General features: G+C 38.2%; 1 protein-coding gene across 1 annotated transcript in view; it reads left to right on the forward strand.

Annotated features, from left to right (window-relative positions):
- The first annotated feature begins 895 nt into the window (after nucleotides 1-895).
- The window catches only part of tmem108 (transmembrane protein 108), a 54,965-nt gene continuing 30,433 nt past the window's right edge, over nucleotides 896-25,427 (forward strand). Inside the window, exons 1-2 of the mRNA XM_066687019.1 lie at nucleotides 896-1,391; nucleotides 2,359-2,451. The gene's annotated coding sequence lies outside the window, so the exon portion shown is untranslated. The remainder of the gene's footprint in view (nucleotides 1,392-2,358; nucleotides 2,452-25,427) is intronic.

Raw genomic sequence — 25,427 nt, forward strand, 5'->3', positions numbered from 1 at the left:
TGCATCATTGGCACCAGGGGGCTTTATTTATAAGGTCAGCACTGTCTGGCTTCTGATTTTTTTTTTCTTTCTTTCTTTCTTTCTTTCTTTTTTTATTCCACCGGAACAAAATAAAATGCTGTGACTTACTGAATCCATAGTGAGAATGTGTTCTTAGATATTCTTCTCCACCTCTAAACTAAGTCCTTGGGTTTGGAATCCAATATAACGCCTGTTATATTTAATGGAACATCAAAATCGTGAATAAAATAAATGTATATTTGCTTTGTAATTGTTTATATGTAGTTATTTGTAGTCTGTAGGTTTTATTTTTCAAACTTTCTAATCTTAAATACAAAAATCGATATAAAATATATGTATATCAAAAAAGGTTAAAAATATGAATAACAAAACTCTGTTCTAATTCATATACCAAATACAAACCTTTTCAGATCCATGCATCATTTTATAGAAGCCCCTAACATTCGAGCTGAACTTTAGCAATGCAGAGACGTGGCAGAATAATAGTTCGACCACCTCTTGTAGATGTTCATAAAACATAACTGGATTTGAAACCACTCTTTAATTCATTTCATTTGACTTCATTTTTTGGTTTACTTTACCCAATATTGCTATGATAGTTACCTGGGTGCCGATCTAAAGGTAAAGTAATAATAATGTACAACTTCTTCATCAATTTTGAACATGAACATGCTTAATCTGAGCTATTTTTACCGCCCTCCCCCCCGAAACAACTAACATCATTACATTTAAAACATGCTTTTCTATCTAGTAATGTTTTGTGTCAGTGAAGACATGGTCCCCATACAGTAAGTGCAGAACGACAGGTCCCACTTTGTAGCCTAAATGTGTTTCCTCTGTTTTCTTGTATTTTGCAAACACAACACACAATCACGTCAAGACCCCCGGTGCACTGCGCAGCGGTCTCCTTCTGCTGAGCTCTAGGCTAAAACGTGCTTTTTCAACAGTAAAGGCGTCCTTGCAAAGCCTGCTTCTAATCCGAGTGCAGACAGACAGGCCGGCCCGTGTGCTGCAGCGCGGTGTCTGTCCTCATTGCTATTCCGCGCTCGCTCGCGCATCCCCGGGCAGGCTCGTTCCACGGCTCGCGCGGTCTGCGGAGTTATCATGGCCAGCAGCCTGTTGCCACATTAGCAGCCCCAACACACGTCTGGGATCTGCTCTGCCCCCCTATTGTGTCTGACTGGGTACAGCTGGGAGCCGGCGGAAGACTCCTCCTGTGGAGTCGGGGGCTGCAGAGAGGCGTCGTGCGCCGGACATGGGGCTCCTGTGACCGGACCGGACCTGACGGGCAACATGTGCCATCGTCGGCCTGTGTGAGCGCAGTTCTGCTTGAGCATCGGTGGGTCCATTCCGCACGACAAGGGGAAAAGGTAACCCACCGTTTTCTGCATTTTTCTCTCTCTCCTTGCTGCCTGTCTGGCTGTTGAAAGAATGGTGGGCTTTTGCATATGTCAAACCGTTTTGCAGTTGTCAATATATATCTATCTGTTTATCTGTACTCTACATGATATGAACGAGTAAACACAAACACTCTCTAGAGATAAACTAGTATATTTACGAATATGTATTGTGCTATTGATCAGACTGATTGGAAAGAGAAAAGAAACGCCGCCGTTGCTGCGGGGACAGAAGTGCATGTATTTCGGCTGGTCTTGGGTGTCTTAAGTCATTGATGATATAATAATGACATGCATGTGTTTGGTTCGGGCATCTCCAGAAAAGCCGGCCGCGGCAGAGCTCCGCCAAATGCTCCACACACACCGGTGGGTTTTGTATGGATGTGTTGTTAGACAATCGTTAGCCCAGTCGATACTGTAAGCATTGACTATATAGTTACGTTGTATCTTTTAAAAAAAAAGAGAGAGAGCAGAGATTGGATTTTCTCAATCGAAAGATCTGTTTTAATAAAACGGGGAAGTCATTGTGTATTACCGCCATAGACCAGGTCCTTTAATTGGACCCGTTGTACTGTAATGAAGCGTACAGCTGTGTGACATTACCTCGTCTGTGGGGTTTGTGGTGTGAGATGTGTGCTCCTAGGCAGAACGTGTTAAAACACCTCTTAATGCTTTTTTCTGTATACATTCATGCATATATATATATATATATGTTTAATTTGAAATTGATATACACATATTTATTTGTGAGTTGTAAGATTCTACATTCCAGTTACACAAATGAATAGCTAATATTAACCCCGCTGTAAAAGAGTCTAACGGAGTTTATTTGGTCCGGGTTAATGCTGTTCTTCAGCTGGAGACTCAAACTTAGTTTAATGGTGAAGGTGATCCAAGTCTTCTAACTGTCTCCACTGTGGTGATGTGTTTTATGTTCTAGGTTGAATACACCACTTCTAACAAAAAGGATCTGGACGTTTTTCTGCGAGGATGTAGGCAGGGTTGAAGGCTTTTCCCTCCACCACTTTTTAAGGTAATTGTTTTCCCTCTTTGCCTTTTTCTGGTTATTAATTAGCAGGTGATCTGTGTAACACAATATGTCATTAGTATGGGAAGTGATGAACAGCGGTGTAATGATGAGGGTAAGACTGTTCCTGTATTGAACATTGTTTCCATAGCTACAAGGCAGGAGCAGGGGATTGCTTCACTGCTGCTGTGTGGGAATTAGTCCCTCTGCGCTTAACTTCTTCAGCATGCAAGCCCATGAACCCTGTTTATCTGTTCATAACAGAAGCGTGAGGATTCATAGTCTCTCTCCCACCCTCTTTCTCTCTCTCTCTCTCTCTCTCTCTCTCTCTCTCTCTCTGTGTGTGTTCCCCTTTCTTTCCCTGAAGAAAGAGATTCTATAAGTCACGAATCTTAAATTTGTGTTAGTGTTGAGAACTGTCTATCCCTCTAGACCAGTGTTTCTCAAACCTGTCCTGTCCTCAAACCTGACCTACGGTGCTGGTTTTTGTTCCAACCAGCTCTCAATTACTTAATTGAACCCTTAATTGAACTAATCATTTCCTAAATCAGAGCCTTTTTATTATTTTCAACAGTACGGGTTTTAAGTTAAGTATACATTTGTATAAGGAAATTATTAAGGAGCCAACATTTTATCAGTTACACAATTTGTCAAATGTCAAATGTAATCAAATTACTTAAATTAAGGGTTCAATTAAGTAATTGAGCGCTCGATTGGAACAAAAACCAGCAGGGCAGGTTTGAGAACCACTGCTTAGAACATAACTAAAAAACATTTAAGGAGTGGTCTTTTGCGTTGGGTAAAATTAAATTTACACAATTGTCGAAGTTGTTTTTTGGCTCTTAAATTGGATTATAGCTTTGGCACTCCAGACTACATAGCATGCTCTGCTGTAGCCTTCTGTGCGAAGATCTTTGGGAAGTCGCTAAACAAAATACAAATTAATTGAGCGAGTTGTCCAATCCTGGGCCAGGAGAGCTCCCATCCAAGGTTTTATACAACATCCTAAATCATCCATTTATGAAGATTTGGGAACATTTCATCATGACCAGTTCAATTCATTTAAAGACAATTTAGAACAAATATCTTCAGCCCTCAAGGATTTCCCTTAATTGAAAAAAAGGGATGTGCCTAATTAATCAATTATTAATGGGTCTTTCTGGTCTTTAGAGAGTTTGTATATGGATGAACTGTGAAATGAACTGAACTGAAGCTCCACAACCAGGGCTGGACACCCCTGCTTTGTAAAGTGCCTGGTGTTAACTAGAAAACAACTGTGTGGAGATCAGTATAATGCAGAGGTCATTTTGTTCTTTTGGATGAAAATCATGCTTTTTTATAAAGACAGTATTGACCCTGTGTTTACAATGGAGGAAAACGGTGTGTGTGTTTGGGAAGGATAAGTGCATTGCTGCAATTCAGTTGATGATATTGTGTAATTCAGGACTGAGTTTCATTGAAGACTCCTTTGTACAACAACCCTGAAGGTCACATGGACCCCTCCATTAACGGGAGTGGCCGCTGCATCAAAGTGGTTTATAATTGTTCCTAAAATAACTTTTCATCTTGTGGCACATCTAGGAGAAATATGTAGCAGAGGCAGAGCAAAGTGGAATTGAAACATTTACAGACTCCATCTAGGGAAATGCGATTAAACTGTAATTAACATTCCCGGAGCTGTCACGGTAGACTGACACGCTGCTTTTTTGCAGTTTATTCATTACTAGACAAAAGGTTGTACCATCACGTAAACACAAGTTTCACATTATACCCCAATGAAGTGGAACAACATAAAAACAAGACTTTGGAGGAAACGCCTCCCTAGTTAAATACGCCTCAGCTGGGGGTTGAGCCCTATAGTCCAGATATCAGGAGAGGGGACAAGTGTTGTAATGTCCCAGTGAGAGAGGACACAGAGGTGCTTTCCTTTAGATGAGGTGATATGGAAATGTGAAAGGTCCATGCTGAGATGAAACTGTACAGTACAAGCAGTTTGGCCACAGTTTGCACAGAGGAGAAAATAGGGAAACAAATCTGTTTTGTGAGTTTACAAGCACCCTGAGTAATTTGTCTTCGTTTTTGTGTTTTTGTGTGTTTTTTTTTTTTTTAAGAAAACCATGGCATCTGACGGATACGGTATAAACAATTTATTCTCTTGTTTTGTGAAATCCAGACTATCCATTATCATTAAAATGACTGCGGCCTTTCAGTACCATTTGCATCTCCGTTCTTTTATGGCACTGAAATATTGAAGTAAATACAGATAAAACTACAAACATGCTTACTACTATCTTCTGGATAAAGACATTCCCTTTTGTCGTTAGATATCCTCCTGGGGGCTGGAAGGAATTTGTCAGTAAAGCTAAACAGTTATTTGAAATTTGATATTTCAACAATATTTCGTTCTAATTTAATATTTAGAACCATCTATTTCATATTCCTTCTGTCCAATGGAAAAAAACACACTTCAATATCGAACAATTCTCAGATAACTAATTGAATATATGTTATTAGGTGTCAATATTTACCTAAAAGATACTTAAATATATTTAAATAAACAATCATATATTTTAAGGTTTCATCATACTTTCAAAATATATTTTATTTTATTTTGCTGGCCTTTTTTATATTGCACAATGTACTCTATATAATTATATTCCTTTTTTGTATTAACAGATGCCTCTTATCCAGTGCAACTTACAGTTTACACAGGAAACATTTCAAAGCAGTGCAATTAAAAAAATAGTTGTTAAGAGTTATTATATAATAATTATTATAAGATCTAGATGTATTTCAAAGTGGTTCTAAGCAATTTGAAACTGCTTAAACCATATTTATTATTATTTTTAATTACTTGGAAGCTTCTTTCATCACTAGAAGTCTTCCACCTTGTGATTAGGCTCCAATAAAGTGCCCTGTGTGGCTGTTAATCTGATGCTCATTATGACAATCTCAGCTCTCTCTCTGGACGTTACATTGATCTGTTGTTCAGCTCTGTACTGAAGGCTTCACAGTGTTCGAGTGCTGTGGCACCTATTATTATTATTACTACAGTAATGCAGTAATAAAATATAAAATATAAAATCCTTTTTATCCCACAGACCTGATGTTCTATCTTTCGACATAGCTTGTGTGTGTCCCTGTGTCCAGACAATCTACACATTCAAACACATGTATTTCCTATGTGAGCAGGTTGGCTGCTTCTGGTAGCAGTTAGTAAAGTGGGCCCGAATAGCTGGCCACAGCTGGGAGACATCCACAGTGGACATACTCAATTTTATACCAGTGGAAATGGAGCGTAGCGTAGCAAATGGCCAGCATATACAGATCCTTCCTGTCGTTCTTCCCTTACCAGAGTATATATCACAATATACTGGCGTTTGCATCCAGGACTGCATTTTCTCATAAACCCTCACGGTATTCTGTTCTGATCTGTGGAAAACATTACATTTGGTTTGCTGGATCAAAGCATCCATGCCCTGTGATGGTTTCTGATGTGTCAGACTCCCTACGGTGCCTCCTGCCAGGGCCTGAGATGAGCCCGTGGCCAGGACACACAAGGCTGATGCTATTTTAATTGCCAGTGGTGAAAGCTGGCAGGTGAATTTGTGAATCCCCTCTCTGTATCCCCTGGCAATCTGAATGCTACCTGTACAGCACTGTTCCCAGGGCAGACGCACTAACGATTGCCTTGAAATGTGTTTGGCGATTACTTACGTTAGTGTCTCTGTGTTACTGCAGCTTCTCTACCTGTTGTCTCTCTGATGGAGTGCTGAGAGATCATGTGTGTTTAAACTATCTGGTCTTCACCTCATCTCACCTCACGTATCTCCCTTAGGTTGCATGCATGCAAATTGGAAGACTTAGGTGTTATACTAGATGCTAGTATCCAATCGAGAGGGGCTTTGGTTACTATACTGTATAGTTATGGCATTTACATCATAAAACATATATAGAACACTAGATAACCAGGATTTTGCAGGATACATTGAGTTAATGTTTTTTTTTTGTGTAAGCTTAGCTAAACAGTAGCAATAGCAGAGGCAAACTACTGAAGATTGATACATTAAGTTACTGATTTAGAGCTAAAGCCAAATGCAAACTGCTGCTATAATTCTGACATACATTGTACAAACCTTTTCACACTGAGCAGTCCTGAAGATCCCAGCAGAGAGCTTGCTACAATCATATGTGTAAAATGACACAGTATTTGTTTTGGAAATGTGAAATGGCAGTAAATCATGAATTAAATTAAGCAAAGTCATTATTTTTTAAATGACGGCAACATTGAATAATGATAACTCTGTTTTATCCTCAGGCTGATATTAAGCCAGTTAGTGTTGTGTGCTTGGTTTGCGTGACATTGTTGTTAATGCAGTTAATTTTGATAACTTTGTGACCTGGAGGGACCAGTGGTTTATAATCACAGAATCCTGGAGGGTCTTTGAAGTCATGGGGAATGTCCATTGAAAAAGCATCCAGTCTCATTCAGGGCTCAAGGGAAAGACTTATAATAACAGGAAGCGTTTTTTTGTCTTAGTAAACAATGGCAAAGAGGTTTGAGGATAAGCCATGTCTTGGCAAGAAATTATAAACCCTTTTGTGCTTTCCTTCCATCACATGATGTCAATTTATCCTGGTGATATCTGGGGTGAGGATCCATCTATACTGTCCATCTGATATTGAAGAGTCAATGTTAAGCAATGGTGTGTTTACACAACTCTCATTCTAAACTGTGCCTGTGCACCATTTAAGAGAAAACATGAGATTGTTCAATGTTCATGGAAGTGTGTATAGAGTCACACCAAGCTTACAATGATTCTCCTGTGTTAGGCTGTTTTCTGGCAGCACCTTCTTTCTAACCCCTAATGTTGTGGATGATCACACCATCACTGCATATTGACAAGTAATTGTGTGAAAAGCTGAAATACAACATGAATATATGATCAACCAAATTATATTTCTTCCACACACAAAAATAGTGATGAATCAATATGTGTTATATGCAAATCAATTCAATTGTAATTCAACAGCTATGCCCTGGATGTCCCTGTAGCCACTACAATTATAGTAATCAAATTGACAATTAAAAAACCCTCAATTATGATTTGACTAATTAGAAAGATAAAAGCAAATTATGATGAGTATAAATAGTAATTGAATAAATTGATGTGTTAAACATTGCGATTGAAAATCATTTCGTTTAGCGAATGTGCAACAATATACCTGGTGTTCTGTACACCAATGGGTATATATTTATTTGCACAATTTGCAATTTATCTTTAGATCACACTTGAGATTAAATAACAATAGTTTCTGACGTGTCTACAGATGCAAAAGATTGATATGTTTTGCACATGTTGTTTGTTTTCTCTGTGAATTACACATCAGTGACACAGGGTGTTGTGTAATGTTTAAATGCATTTGAAGTTCATTTTAATAAATGGACTGGATTTGTGTCTGATAATACTAGTTAAATGAACATTCTTCATGGTTTACTGCCAAATTCGGTATCTGTAATGCCCGCATAATAGGCTAGGCCTTGCCAGCAATATCTCGGTATGTCATTTTCTGAAAGCAGACAAGCTGGTTGCAACCTTTGTTTTACAAAAAGATCACCTGACAGAAGCAATCCAACAAGAAGGCTGTGCTTTACCCATAAAGTTGCCACCTGAGCCTTGCACAACACAATGGGGCCCTTGATATTCTGCTTTCTGCTGAAAGAATGTGTCGTCTTATAACCAGGTTTTTACAGAGCAAAATCTATGACAGAAACCATGGTTAACCCGCTGAAGATACTTACCATTAATAACGATATGTAATGCATGGGAAGTTTTCTTTAATGAAAATGTAAGTGACAATGTGCTGCTTGCGGACAACCTTACGTTATTATTATTATTATTATTATTATTATTATTATTATATCATCTAAGTAATATATATGTTACAGCATTGATGCTATGATTTCAGGATTTTATATAGGTTAATTGTTCCAGGAATCAGGGCATTCTAAGAAATATTATTGAATAAGATACCTCTTTGGATCATTATTATGTTGCCATATTTATTATTATTATTAAGCACAAAAGCATAAAAACGAATGTAACAGGAGAATACTACACTATTCAGATTATAATGTGAATATGAATACCATAGCACTACGCCATTAATCATCTGTGTTGGGAAACAGAGAGTTTTGTGTTTGTTGGACTAATTATGCTTTTTTATGTGGTGCAAATAGTGAAACAAATAGGATTACAGGAAAAGCCATGGCAGTAAAAGAATTTAGACTCTAAATCCCTGTGCAGCAGTGGGGGAATGTCTGAGCACCGCGGATTAACAGGAATATTTAACGGGAGCAAGACGCAGAGGCAGTCTGTCCGGTCCCACGGCGCCCCGGCGATATCGGCAGGCTTCTCTCCGGTGTCTTTGCTGAAAGGTGTGACATCTGCATAGCTACCCACTCTCCAGATGCCAGGGAACGCATGACAGATTCAGTATTAAACTGATTTGATTGTGTGTTTATTTCAATCTACACACTGCATTCAGTCTATTTAAAGAGCTTCTATTGCACTGATTTATACAGAATGTCTCAGATGCATTTACTGCTTTATTATAGGCCTTACAATCACACACAAACACGTCAGAGCACTGATGAAGCCCACAGGCAAAACATGTTTGCTTCTCTAGTTGCTAATGGCTGCAATATGTTTTTGAATTTACTAAATTAATAATTAAAAAAAGAAAATTGAGTGCGGACCTTCTTTCAGTTTGAGTAGTGTCGAAAATATTACAATTACCATAATAAACAACCATCACAGGGGATTAAAAAGTGGTTGTTTCAAAGACAGTTGATCTTCTTCCTTATTGGGTTGTAGACTGAGTGTTTTATCATGCAGGTGGTACTCCATAGACCATATGCTGGAAGCCCCTAATTTCGGTTCCCTACCTTGTGCTCCAGTCATATTCTGCCCTGTTGTAATTTATGCAGTTATGCGCTCTGGGGTTTCACTTGAAAATCCCAGACGAAACACTCCTGTTTAGCTGCCATCACTTCTGAGTTGTGAATTGAGCAGACTTTATTAGCATTTAAAAACGGGTCCTAAAAAGGCAGTTTTGATGAACAAGTGTAATTAAATTGGACATGTCTGTTTTACAACATACGGACAAGTGTTAGTCTGAGCTGAGCAGTGTAGCATTTTGCACCACAGGTCCTTCATTTTCAGGTACATTAATTACTTTAAAATGTGATACATCTGTCATAGGCTGCAGATTTGATTTACCTTTTATTTAAGGTAGTACTCTCAGTAATTCTGTGGTGAATAACTGTTTAAGTTAAACTGTTTAATGGATTGCAATCCCATTACATTTAGTAAATTGACTTAACGTGTTTTTTCATTGTTTTGTGACTAGCATAGGCATGTTTTGTGAATTAGTTACCCATCCATTGCAGTCCTCTAGAGATTTTGGAAATTAGAAAATGAGTGGAATTTGCCTGGCAGAGGCGTGTGATGAAGACAATTCTACTGTTTACTGTATGTAGGTACCTCTGTCTTTTCTTGCACTGCTGCAGTCAGGTGATAGTGTGTTTAGTCTCTGTTCAAGCAAATTAACATAACATGATTTCTTGCTAACCCTGTCCTGCTTTCAACAAAGTCAGCTGATCCTGTCGCTGCTGCCTTTTTTAGGGGGGAGGGGAACCTTGGCACACGCAGTAACCCAAGACCTACTGCAGGGCTCTACTTGAATACATTTTGGTGTTTTTTTGATTCAGCACGTTTGGACTGGATAAAAACATCAAAGTTAAAATAAACGCTGCTCTGTGCTTTAGCCCATAAGATTGTGACTGAAGCGAAATGTGCAATTTCTAGAGCCACAGTGCAACTGCATGGTGGGAAATCAATATTTCACATGGGAGATCATTTAATACTTTTCATTTATTAAGCTTCTCTCAGAGAGATCAATACTAATACATGGATAACATTTTAATTCTGAACCGCTAAGTCTATAATTTTAATGGCACTCTAAGGGGTACCAATGTAGATTTTTTCAACAACCTTCCACATTATTATATTTATTAGCTGCTCATATGATCGTACACATTGTTCTACTTCCAAACCTTTTCCCTCAGAATCACTGTGGCCTTTTCCAGAGGATTTTATTGACAGCCGTGACATGCACTGACAGGATTTTGTTGTTTGTGTTTCAGCACAGTATTTGTGAACAGCACTATCCATTTTCAAGAGCTCATTTTAGTGAAATGAACAAAATAGGAGCCCTTCCAATTCTGCGTCCACTCAAGTATTTATTAGCAGTCTGAGAAACTCTGTTTGCTCTGTGTTAGAAAGCCACTAACAGTAGAGTGAGAGCAACATCCCCAAGAGTCAGCTGGTCTCCTTAAGCACATGACTCCCCTTAAAAGGATGACTCATAAGCGCTTAGGCCTAAGTGGTTAGAAATTAGGCATTTCAAGGAGGACAAGACAGAGAAAGATAAAAACTGCCTTACATATTTAGTTTGGATATTTGTGTTTTTTGTGTTGCTGTCCAAGGCCAATTTAAAGGAAACTGATTGATAGATTTCGATTTCGATTTTAAACCGGACTGAGGGAAAGCATTTTGTTTTATCTTCCTTGGAAATAATGTGTCTTGAATACTGTTTATACAAATACAATGCTGAAGTAAACATGCAGCACATTTGGAAAAGCCCATAAGGGAGGGAATACATATCTATTGAAAGCATTAGCCACATATGTCAACTTCACGGAAGCCAATCAGGCAGCAGTACAATGTAACTATCGGTTGGAATTTGTAGGAGAGAGAAGTTTAGAATAGCGAGTCAGAGAGAGAAAACGCTGCATTGAAGATAAGAACATGAATCAGGAAATCTTAGCCAAACACATATAATCCCGTTTACTAGTACTTACGGCTCGGCAGCAGGATGTGATTGTTACCTTGTGCAGTGGACTTGGAAGACTATTGGATTCTGCAGTCAGTGTCCAGGACCACAACAGTTGCCAAGACACAAGTATTGTTGGTTGACAGTGGCGAAATAACAGGACCGATAACTGGATTATTCTTAAAATCGAAGTAGAGTTTACTGTTGTCATATTGAAAATGTGAAAGCAAAGCACAGAGCACAATCCAACAGAAGAGTAATATAAAGAATGGAAATGTACCACAGAAAATGTGGAAACACTATATAAAACAGGTTTCGTTCAGTTCAAAATGGCCTCACATTATCCCCTGTGTCACCATTTCAAAGGTTTTCACAAAATAAATATTCAAGTCAGTGTGCTCTTAAGGGCTTATTTGCATCAATATGACCATCACAGAGACATATCCTTTCCCCTGGGCATTATTTAGTGCATCATTTTAATAACAGGAAATTAGAAAATTTGACTTTCAGATTTGAGGTGAATTGAAGGGATTACCATCCCTTCTCTTTGATATAGAGTATTTATTTATGTATTTAAATTAGATCTAATGTGTGCAGTGAGAAGATCATTATTAATAAAATACATGGGCTAATATTTTAGAATCTGATATTTCTTCTATGCTTACTTTGTAACTGGATTTTGTTTTAACTTTTTTCAGAGGGTCCTATTTTAGCGTTCCCTCTTTATAAACACTGTGGCATGAAAACTCAATAAAGAGCTACATTTGGCATTATTGGAAAATAGTTATTAATTACAGAAAATTAACAGAGAAACTGAATTTCAGCTTTAAGTCTGGCGTAGCAATTACTTTAATATAGAAATTGACACTGAAATTGGTTTGTAAGTATCAGACTAAAACTGACAGAGGCAAAGAGAGCCCATTATCAGAGCTTCACAGTACTCACATTACAATATGTTGATTGGAGTTCCTTTGTTTTGATAATGTGAAACACATTTTTCAGTTGCATGATTGCAACTCAAATTGATTTCTACTGCAGGGTATACTTTAAGTGAAATGCAGCTGTAGTTAGACCTGCAATATGAACTACTCCACTCATCTGTAGCTTCTGTCGCAGTCGCTCACACCAGTCGGATTTCCACAGATGGCTTTTAAGGCATTGTTACATTTTTGGATTACTGGCGTATATCACATTTTTGAGATGACGTGTTTTAGCACCATTTGAATACAAAACCCAGCTTCCCGTGACACCGTATTTTCAGAATTCACCAGACAGCTGTGATTCTTTAATTTCCCTTCCCTTAAGCACAGCTTATGTCCTGGGAGACCTCTGAGGACTCAGGCACATTGTTAAGATTGAAATAGACCATGCCACACCATCTGCTGAAGGGCTACAATACCCTTGGGGTAGCGTGGGTATTATTCTCCCAGTGCAGTTTTCCTAATCAGGGAGCGCCAGACCCACCTCTCCATTTCTCCTGTGTCCGAGGCTACTTTACTTGGCCGGAGCGGTGCATTTAGGCAACACACAAATGACAAGGAGTCTGTAGCTGACTTGATGTGCATTTTCCCTTCCCAGGCAAGGGTCATTTCGTTACAATGTGGTGAGAAGTAATTATTGTTGTTATTTTATTACTATCAATAGCAGTATAAGTAGTCCTAGGAGTATTTTAAGAAGAAGCAAATAAATCGGGAATATTTATTGTTATATATATATATTTTTTTTTTTTAATTGCCAAAATACATTTATATTTCAGAATGTACCTAGTTATGTGTTATTTAATTAAGAAATAAGAAATAAATAATTAAATATTTAAAATATGTAAATATTTGAAAGCAATATTCTTCCCACACATTGCATGCATGTTTTATCACATACATTTGTATAACTAAAATGTCTCTTTAATATGCCTTGCTTTTGAATAGTACAAAGTGACAAACAATGATTAATGAAACCCTCTTAGCCTCTTTGTCTACACTTTTAAATTGCAGTGGATCATACCGAGTCAGTACATTTCTCTCTGTACATGATTTTCTTTCTTTCAGTTTCAGATTTTTCTTTTTATAGTATTAGTCTCTTTTCAGGATATCCTTGCTATTCTGATTGTTAAGATTGAGACCAAATCCAAAGCATGGCCACCCGCCATTTGAAAATTACAACTGCAATATTTGATGGAGGGTTTTTAAAGAGGACTCTTCCTTCTTCCTAATAAATACCTGCCACACTGCTGAGTGGGTCAACATTTTTACTTGGTCTCAAGTCCCAGTACCTTGGGAATCGTATTACTTTTTGTGTACTATTTTGTTACAATAAAAATTGTAAATAATAGAGATGCAGAGATAAAAATAATCTTACAGAAAGTATTGATTTCAGTGAAACCAAATTTAGTTTATACTAAAGTATGTAGAAATTGTTTAATTATCACATCTTTAACAGTAACGTGGGTCTCATTTCTGCTTTTATGAAATACAAAATAGATTCTTCTCCATATGCCCACCTAGAATCCAAAAATATATTATCTTCAAAGGAGAGATATTCTAAAAATATATATATAAAACATTTTTGTTAGCATTATGTTTTTGACAAGTCTCCTAGACGTGTCCCTTATGCCTTTTCATGGCTTATTCTGGTTATGTTTCTAAATACTGATGTCATTGTAGTCAATTAGGTTAATTATTACTATCCCCTTATGTTGCAGGTCTTATCATTGATTTATTTTATCAGTTTGTTTTTCTTTCTTGGTTAAGATTTGTTTGGCTATTTTCTTCAGTCTTCCTGTTATTTACTGTTTAACTACTATATATATATATATATATATATATATATATATATATATATATATATATATATATCATCTTCTTGCTAAAAGAGTTCTGCTTTAGATATTTAGTACCAGGATTAGTAACTTCAGTCGTTATGAACCACTGATTATAAAGCTATTTTGTTAGAGAACATAATTCTGTTAACATTACACATCTTTCCCATTCCTTTTATTCTGTTTATTTTTAAAATTAAAATGTCCACCTTTTTGCCTCATTCAATCATCTGTTGGACCTTAAAATTAAATCTGTGATAAATGGTCATATTCATATTTGAAGGATGCACGAAGACTACATAAATAATAAAAAAAAAAAAATATATATATATATATATATATATATATATATATATATATATATATATATATATATATATATATATATATATATAATGTGTTGTTTTTACTGCATGCGTTGAGCATGTTCTAATGAGTGTAGCTGGTAGGAGAACAGAGGAGTCTGTGTTGGGAGGAAGTGAATGTGCAGGTGATATGAAAAAACACTTGTGCCTTGAGAAAAGGCCCAAAATTTGTATTAGAAGAAAGGTGCTCATGTGCAGAGGTGAAGGTCAGAGGTCAATTCCCAGTTCTGTTGTCCTGGATTGTAGAATTCACATTACTTGTGAATGTAATACATTTGGTAATCAACACCCAACTAATTGGAACAGAGACCCCTACTGGTCAGAACATCTTATAATATGTGTGCTATGTGTTTACAAAACCATTATCTATATTTAGCAGAAGCCTTGCAGAGTCAGATCGTAGGACTAAATCCCCAGCCTGGCAGGTGCTTTAATGTTTTAATCGTCACAACACAGTGGGATTGACCCCACGGTTTACATACAATGCATAGGACACAACATGCTACGAACTCAGTGACTGTCAGTGGCCTAGATATTTCAGTCTTTTCGTCAGCTGTAGAACCCCAGTTTCACGCTTCAGAGCAAGTGCGGTGGCCAGTGAGGGATGCCAGGCGGTTCGCCATCCTTTGACATTACCCCCTAACATCTGATACATTTCAGAAGAACGTACAGACGCGTAATTGTCTTTGCTGCAGGGCTTAATGCAAGACATCGTCTTGGCCAAAACTCAATTCACGCACCTGTACTTATATCTAACTTACATCCACCTTTGCTGTAATGATAGTCTAATTAAACTGTCAAGGCAGCAGCTTATGAAACAGTGTCAGCATACAGCTCAGTCACCCCTGTCACCCCCGCCCCCCACTTTCTTTTGTGCTGTTTCCATTCTTCTTGCTTGCTAATAATAGCTCCTCTTGCTGTTGGAAAGACAGAGCTCAGGCAGCTGTACAGAAGTGTACTTAAAGCAGTTAAACACGAAAGCAACTTGTCTACAAAATGGTTTCAGTTAAATATGTTTGACATTTAAGTAATTGAGATAATGAACTTGGTGAAATATAATCATCATTAATTTTGTTGTTTTTATTTTTTAAACTAATCACTTAATTTTATCAAGTCCATTCTAGTTTGTTTAAGCTGCATTTTACATTGATACATCAAGGCTCTCAGTATGCTGAGGAAGCGTTCAGATCACGTTGAGGATACAGCTGTAGAACACCATTGTCATGAATTATGGAAAATGGAGAAAGAAAAAGAAAGAAAGAACTTAATCATTAGATTACAACTTCAAAAAAAATGTTTTGCTTGATTTTACATTCAGTTCAGCAAAATCTTGTGGTGAGCTATACACAAAAATTTATTTAACCATTCATTACTCCAGAGGTTTAGTTTTTCAGTAATTTTCATAGTTTTTTTCCTTGGCTTTTTTCAGTGTCAGTGAGTGCTTTAATAGGATGTATCAGAAGCAATATGTAGTCTATAGAGTACTTTCAGAAAATGAATAAAACAATGACCATGTGAAAAATGAAACCCAGACACATCTTCAGGGTCTTACAGAACTGGAAATGTCAAAGGGTTTCATGACCTTTTCCTGTTTTACTGATCATGGTGATTTTAATCCCACCACTAAGAAATTCCCCTCGGCACTAGAGAAATATGGCTTATTGTGCACTTTTGGAATGGAGGAGAGAAATAAATCAAACTGTAACTGAAATTCAGTAGCACCTGGAAGATTTGGTATTATAATGCTGGGTTTTTGTGTTTCGTTATTTAATGCATAATGAAAATAAGTGTAAGGGCAACCCCTATTATATATATATATATTATATTTTTCCCAATTAATTTGTCATGGTCGTGTAACAGTTATTTGATGCACTGCTTTGGTCTAAAATTTCCATAGACCCAATATAGGAAAATGATCCATCAATTAAAAACAGTCTGAAGTCTAATGTTGCCGGTTTACATTTAATCCCTGAGTGTGTGATAATGCATTTATTTTAGTGGCAGTAGCCTACAATAGGCAAACAACACTGCAGTCAAGCTATGTGATTAGGATACACAAACATGTAAACATGGCAACTCAAAAGGCGTACTTATTGTGTTTAAAGTTGTTAAATGTTGTGTAAGGAGTGACAACTCTGAGACAGCTGTTTCCAGTAAAACATGTTACAATTTTATCTTGAGAGCCAAAGTCCTCGCGCCGTACACAGTAATCAATGACGTATCATAACAGTACTGTACATCCGACATAACTACTTAATACCCACACTGTAGAACTGTGTGTTACTGTAACTCACTGCAGCACTGTAACTCAGTGTGCAGACATAACAGTATGGTATGGTTCTGAATTGTACTGATGTTTTTCCTTCCCATTTTTATTGTTTTTCGTCTCACAATGAAAGAGATACAGTTCTTCAGGTTCGCACAATATACAGTCAAGCAACACTTGAAGCTTGAATAGTTTATTATACTTACATTTTCAAGATCACATTAAGTCAGTAGAAGTGTATACATTTCCTGCTTTGAAAGACTGTACCTTTGGCGTAGCGGTTTTGTCTCTCCGCTGAAGTGCTCAGAGGTGTGCCTGGGATGGCGCGGTTCGAATCCGAGTGGCAGCTCTGTAGAGGAAGAGTTTTGATGGTGAGAGTGTAATGCTATTGTAACGTGTTGTCTCTCTGAGATGGGCCTGAGATGGTGCAGTTCAGACTGGGCCCTGGCTGCACACGTTACACATATTGTATTTAAATTAGGGACATGCTTCTTCTTATTATTATTTACATGTAAAAGTATTTTTTTACTGCCTAGTCTGTTGCTCTAGAGAAACCTGACTTCGCCCTATTGTACTGTACAGTGTAATGGACTGTATTTTACTGTAATACACTGTACTGTGATTTCATACACTGTTGTACTATAGTACACCGTGCTGCACTGAAACACTGTACTGTAATCATAGCTAGGGGTGTGGTTGTGTCTTATTTAATGATAACTTTACTGGTACACTACAGATTTTTCATTACAATGTTAAATTTACCTGTTGTGTGCTCAGATCATTTTCAGCTGTGGAAAGATGTTCTTTGGTTTAGTCTTTCGTGTAATATGAGGTATTCCGGATTAAGATGAAGGTGTCTCTGTTTTCTAAGGATCCAATGATTGTTTGATGTGATGTGATGTTGTTTGAGGTGAAGTGAATAACACTGATAATCTTGTTATCATGGCACCTGTCGGTGGGATATATTAGGCAGCAAATGAACATTTTGTCGTCAAAGTTGATGTGTTAGAAGCAGGAAAAATGGGCAAGCGTAAGGATCTGAGCGACTTTGAAAAGGGCCAAATTGTGATGGCTAGACGACTCAGAGCATCTCCAAAACTGCAGCTCTTGTGGGGTGTTCCAGGTCTGCAGTGGTCAGTACCTATCAAAAGTGGTCCAAGGAAGGAAAAGCGGTGAACCGGCGACAGGGTCATGGGCGGCCAAGGCTGGGCACGTGGGGAGCGAAGGCTGGCCCGTGTGGTCCGACCCAACAGACGAGCTACTGTAGCTCAAAGCTGAAAAAGTTCATGCTGGTTCTAATAGAAAGGTGTCAGTACACACAGTGCATCACAGTTGGTTGCGTATGGGGCTGCGTAGCCGTAGAACAGTCAGGGTGCCCATGCTGACCCCTGTCAACTGCCGAAAGTGCCTACAATGGGCAGGTGAGCATCAGAACTGGACCACGGAGCAATGGAAGAAGGTGGCCTGGTCTGATTAATCACAAGTTCAAGGTGTTGACTTGGCCTCCAAATTCCCCAGATCTCAATCCAATCGAGCATCTGTGGGATGTGCTGGACAAACAATTCCGATCCATGGAGGCCCCACCTCGCAACTTACAGGACTTAAAGGATCTGCTGCTAATGTCTTGGTGCCAGATACCACAGCACACCTTCAGAGGTCTAGTGGAGTCCATGCCTCGACGGGTCAGGGCTGTTTTGGCGGCAAAAGGGGGACCTACACAATATTAGGCAGGTGGTCATAATGTTATGGCTGATCGGTGTGTGTATATATATATATATATATATATATATATATACACTGACCTAAAGGATTATTAGGAACACCTGTTCAATTTCTCATTAATGCAATTATCTAACCAACCAATCACATGGCAGTTGCTTCAATGCATTTAGGGGTGTGGTCCTGGTCAAAACAATCTCCTGAACTCCAAACTGAATGTCTGAATGGGAAAGAAAGGTGATTTAAGCAATTTTGAGCGTGGCATGGTTGTTGGTGACAGACGGGCCGGTCTGAGTATTTCACAATCTGCTCAGTTACTGAGATTTTCACGCACAATCATTTCTAGGGTTTACAAAGAATGGTGTGAAAAGGGAAAAACATCCAGTATGCGGCAGTCCTGTGGGCGAAAATGCCTTGTTGATGCTAGAGGTCAGAGGAGAATGGGCCGACTGATTCAAGCTGATAGAAGAGCAACTTTGACTGAAATAACCACTCGTTACAACCGAGGTATGCAGCAAAGCATTTGTGAAGCCACAACACGTACAACCTTGAGGCGGATGGGCTACAACAGCAGAAGACCCCACCGGGTACCACTCATCTCCACTACAAATAGGAAAAAGAGGCTACAATTTGCACAAGCTCACCAAAATTGAACAGTTGAAGACTGGAAAAATGTTGCCTGGTCTGATGAGTCTCCATTTCTGTTGAGACATTCAGATGGTAGAGTCAGAATTTGGCGTAAACAGAATGAGAACATGGATCCATCATGTCTTGTTACCACTGTGCAGGCTGGTGGTGGTGGTGTAATGGTGTGGGGGATGTTTTCTTGGCACACTTTAGGCCCCTTAGTGCCAATTGGGCATCGTTTAAATGCCACGGCCTACCTGAGCATTGTTTCTGACCATGTCCATCCCTTTATGACCACCATGTACCCATCCTCTGATGTCTACTTCCAGCAGGATAATGCACCATGTCACAAAGGTCGAATCATTTCAAATTGGTTTCTTGAACATGACAATGAGTTCACTGTACTAAATTGGCCCCCACAGTCACCAGATCTCAACCCAATAGAGCATCTTTGGGATGTGGTGGAATGGGAGCTTCATGCCCTGGATGTGCATCCCACAAATCTCCATCAACTGCAAGATGCTATCCTATCAATATGGGCCAACATTTCTAAAGAATGCTTTCAGCACCTTGTTGAATCAATGCCACGTAGAATTAAGGCAGTTCTGAAGGCGAAAGGGGGTCAAACACAGTATTAGTATGGTGTTCCTAATAATCCTTTAGGTGAGTGTATATATATATATATATATATATATATATATATATATAGAACCCCCCTCCCCCCCCGTATTTACTAATCAGCTTGAGGAATTATTTTGAAATAGTATATTTAAAAGTAAAAGAATATTGAGAATATTGATAAGTTTCTTCAGACAAAATTTACAATGTACCATACCTCTTAATGTCACACGATGTGACCTCTGCTACCTGTCATTTCTCCTCCACCTGATGTAAAAAGCAACATCTGCACTTCAGAACTTTGTACTGTAATTGATCTCATAATGTCATGATTTTAAATACTTGTACCGCACTTTGCTGGAATATTTGATTTAAAAATTATTTTACTGGCTGAATTGTGTTTTTGAAATCTTACTCTGTTAAAGGCGAAAAATGCCTTTTACGTATAAATAAAAGGACAGGAGAGGTGACTTCACTGACAGTCAGTCTTGCTGGCAGAGAGCCAGGGATTACTGACATGGCTCCCTGTCACCTGAGAGACTTTGAAAACTATCTCCTCTTCCCGGAGGGCAGACCTGGGAATCACACTTGCTTAAGGCAGGTGTCGTACTCTTTCTTCTGGGTAAAATACCTATTTAACAGTGAGAGACAGAATAACAACAAAAAAATCCAGAAAAACGCATTTCAAAAAAGTTATAAATTGATTTGCATGTTAATGAGGGAAATAAGTATTTGACCCCTTCGACTTAGTACTTGGTGGCAAAACCCTTGTTGGCAATCACAGAGGTCAGACGTTTCTTGTAGTTGGCCACCAGGTTTGCACACATCTCAGGAGAGATTTTGTCCCACTCCTCTTTGCAGATCCTCTCCAAGTCATTAAGGTTTCGAGGCTGACGTTTGGCAACTCGAACCTTCAGCTCCCTCCACAGATTTTCTATGGGATTAAGGTCTGGAGACTGGCTAGGCCACTCCAGGACCTTAATGTGCTTCTTCTTGAGCCACTCCTTTGTTGCCTTGGCTGTGTGTTTTGGGTCATTGTCATGCTGGAATACCCATCCATGACCCATTTTCAATGCCCTGGCTGAGGGAAGGAGGTTCTCACCCAAGATTTGACGGTACATGGCCCCGTCCATCGTCCCTTTGATGCGGTGCAGTTGTCCTGTCCCCTTAGCAGATAAACACCCCCAAAGCATAATGTTTCCACCTCCATGTTTGACGGTGGGGATGGTGTTCTTGGGGTCATTCCTCCTCCTCCAAACACGGCAAGTTGAGCTGATGCCAAAGAGCTCGATTTTGGTCTCATCTGACCACAGTTATTTTGTGTTTCTTCCATTTGCGAATAATCGCACCAACTGTTGTCACCTTCTCACCAAATCAAATACTTATTTCCCTCATTAACATGCAAATCAATCTATAACTTTTTTGAAATGCATTTTTCTGGATTTTTTTGTTGTTATTCTGTCTCTAACTGTTAAAATACACCTACGATTAAAATTATAGACTGATCATTTCTTTGTCAGTGGGCAAATGTACAAAATCAGCAGGGGATCAGATACTTTTTTCCCTCACTGTACACACACGTTTAAATAATTTCACATATGCTGGTTGTCGATATGATGTGGTCAGTTGCAATCACTCAGACAATATAGAAAGTGGGGACTGGGTCTTGCCTGCTCCCTAGTTTAGAATCTGTTTCTATAGTAGCCATACACCAAATTTGTAGCACTTCATGGGAGCAATAGTTGAGAAGTGAGGGTCCATTTTTACTGGGTGAATGTGTTTCCAAAAATGCATAGAAACGTAAAGAAAAAAATGTAATGGGAGCAAAACTGGCCATTTGAAACTTGTGTGAATGCACCTCTTTTTCTCTCCCACATCCAGCCGGCTGGATTTGGAGGCAGAATCAAGAGAGGAAGGAAATGTGATGCTGGACGGTTGTGTTGATTTCCTGGTGATGGGAGAGGATGTTGTTCAGATTAAACCAGAACAGTTTGCAAACTTAAGTGCTGAACTGAAAACATATATTGCTGCACATCCTGCCTTGCATATGTAAATTATCAGTAAAATCTGAGGAAGTAATTATACTGATATGTATCACCATCAGAACCAAGTAAGCCCATGATCAGTAAACATATCTTTCGAACATGACTGATCAACTGGTGGCACACAAGTCTGAGGAGCCACTGCAGCTGTTTTCTAAGTGCAGATGTAATGCAGACAGAAGATGCTTTCTGTATTTGATAATTAAGTGATTATATTTGAATATCATTATTAATTAAACAATTATTGTTATCATTTACTGCTATGCATAGATCATAGTACCATAGCCGTGGAAGCTGATTACCTATTGCCTAAGTGATATTAGCCTGCTGATTACATAAAAGTGTTGCTGAAATATGCTGACAAAATTCAAGTATGCATTGCTCATTCTGTTTAATTGTTATTAAAAAAAACTGCAGGCATTTATTTGCAGCAACTAAGAAGAATAAATACATATCATCACATTTGTTTTTACTAACAATGGCATATTTATCCCAAACCTGTATGGTTACGTTGATAATGCAGGGATACAATCAAATGTAACACATTGAATTACATACAAATCCCAAGAAACTGATGAATAATTGTATTGGATTTTATCTGCCAAAATAAAATTGAAGGGTGTTACAGAATGAGAAGGGACAACAGTTCAACAGGTATTGCACAGTATTATCATTAGAATTACCGTGCTATAAAGTTCATATAAAACTCTGGAGTGGCTGAAGCTTATAGACACACAGAAATGCAGTTTGATGTGGTCTTAAGACAAATGGCGTTTTCATGGCCTAGCAATTTCTGAATTACTTCCTTGAAGATCCAATAAAGGGACGAGCTACCAGAGGCAGTTTATACTGTGACATTGTGACAGCATAACGAGTTATGAGATACCCAGGGTGGCAATTTCTCAGAGGATCATAATCGACATTCCTTAGAGGCAGTAGCCGGGACACAGAGAGGCAGGCGGGTTATCAGAGTTTCACTGCGCTTCAGTTCGCACTCATTTCAGGCCACGAAAGCTTGTGTTGGCGGCTCGCCTTGTTCAGGGGAAAAGGTTTTGGAAACATTAGGGGAGAGCTTCCATTATTGACAATCAGAATCTGTCAGGTCATCTTGCTCCCTTGGTTGCTACTTGATCCTAGAAGCTCATAATACTAATATATTATATTTATGAAATGCATTTCATTAAGTATGAAGAGTGCTTTGCAAAAATGTGTTTTGACGTAATTTAACTCATGACAGTCCTCAAGTTACAATAGGGAGTATAATTGTAATATAAGTTTTAAAATATGTTGGAAACAGACCAATTTGCTTCAAAACATTTCAAGTTTTGTTCTTGATTTCCACAGCATTTCATTTTATGTAGAAAAAATCACTACAAATCAGAAAAAGGAACAATAGATATTGGTTATGATGTATTTAATTGGATAAGGCAAATCCTTGGCCTTAATGACTGCTGCAAGGTAGAACAAAGTGTTTCAATTACATTATATTTCTGCTAATCATGGAAGCCATTGTCGTTTACATTGTGTGGCACAGACAGCCAATTGTTTTGGTCTATACGTCAGATGCGCTGGAGCCACGAGGACTTGTCGAAGAACTGCGTTTAATTCCAGTCCTTTAATTATGAGTCTGGTAATTATTTCATTTCAGAATTGTTATTTTTGTGTTTTAGTGATATGAAATAGATTATGATAACACTGAATATTATATCTTTGGTTTTCCCTTGTCTTTTTGGATCCTTGTTTGTTCTTTCTGCTTGATCTGACTAGTCAGCTTGTCACTTTAAATCTGTGTGTTATGGGGAAGATGTGAGGTGACATTTGTGATGATGATAGCAAATGCAAAGGTCATGGAGATTAGGGAGAGGAGTATAGGCAACATGTTAAGAGTAAGGAAATTCCAACCTGATAGAGGGCTTAGTGTTCGGCTAAACTTAATACCAGTTCACTGATTGATAAAGCCTTTACAATGTGTTTGTCATTGGGTTTGGCTTAACTCAAAGGACTTTTTGCTTTATTATGTTAGGGAACACAGGGACGTGTATGGTATAAATAAAGGACATTCATGGCTGGTGTCACAGATGAGGACTACTCTACCTAAAATAACTGGCTAGTCCATGACTGGTGCTAATTTGGGTCTGTGAAACCCAAATACAGACCATCGTATTAAGTACAACACATTTATCCTTTGAAATAACTTTCTTTGTTTCATATATTTTGGAAATATTTGTTCAGAAAGATTATTTAATGTGGTATTTCCATAATATTTCTTGATGTACTGCAAGTGAAACTAACTAACTATTTTGTTTGGGGTTTTTATAGTTAGGGTTCCTTTTCTGTTGACAGAACTGAATCGGGTCTGTGGGCCTATCTTGAAATGTTGGTGTTTTACTACAGGGAAAAAAAATGTACAGGTAATATAGGTAATAATTCAGGTAGTATATATGACATTATTTCAATAATTTGCTTTGTATTCCGGTATTTACATGGGTGCTACTTGAGTAGTCATATGCAAATTAAAGCACATTTTAATGCTTTTCAATCGGTGTTTGGAATGCTTGTTTTTGTTTGAATCGCATTTGGCTGCATTCTCAGCATGAGGACTATAATAATGTGTTTTAAAATACTGGTGAAAGAGCCAGTCAATCTGCACAGGCTGATTCAGCAGGAAAAAGGCAGCAGATGTGCAAATCTGGTATGCAATTTTCAATGTGCAAATCTGGTATGCAATTTTCAATCCAGTCACAGGCATCGGCGCACACAATGCATAGCACAACCCTCGTTTAATGCCACATGTTGTGAGAATATAGTATCGCAGAGCTTCTTTTTGGCTAAAATTATAATTTTTCTGTTGATGTTGTGTTTTTGTTACTAATAGATAAATCTGCATCCTTTAGTACATTACCTGGAGGTTTTCTAACCAGATGAGGTGCAAGTTTTTATTTTTAAGAGGTTCCAATGGATTACTGTTTGCCAGTTTTAATTACTTTGTTGTGTGCAGCTGACAGTGAATAGTCCTGGCCCTGCGTGACTCTGATGTGGAAATACACCAAAGTGCCAATCTGTTAGCTGGAGTAACTGTCTGGTAAGAATGATTTACAAGACACACAGGAGCTTAGTTGTTATACCAAATGTATTTAATCTGCAGTATTTCAGTTAGATCTAACAGTTCCCAGTTCTTGTTGTTGAGTTAGAAAGAAATCAAATTTTAATGCAGAAACTTTTAAAAATATTTATTAACCAACGATCCCAGTTAGGATTTGATTAATGATTATCATTCCAGCAAATTACTTTTTTTAAGTAGCATGTCAAGTGAAAACATGACATTGGAGTGTATAATGCATCAGCAAGAGAGCAGTAGCCTTTTCTAAACATCAAGGAGCATTTACAGAAGATAAAATTCCCTTTCATGTCAGCTGTTTTGCTGCCTTTCCTACTAACACACTACTCAGCGTACAAGAAACAGCATTTTAAACTAATCTTCAAAATGAACCTCTTAAAGACACTCTGGTTTGGTCTCATCTGATTCTAATGTGTAAATCAAAGAGTTTAGACTGAAGCTCTACTGGAATGTAAACAGATCCTTTCAGAAGTTCGAACAGCAAGTTTTCCTGTAGCCTGCTGGGCTTTCCCTT

Source organism: Amia ocellicauda, chromosome 2, assembly GCF_036373705.1.
Source record: "Amia ocellicauda isolate fAmiCal2 chromosome 2, fAmiCal2.hap1, whole genome shotgun sequence".
In the NCBI taxonomy this organism is placed as follows: Eukaryota; Metazoa; Chordata; class Actinopteri; order Amiiformes; family Amiidae; genus Amia; species Amia ocellicauda.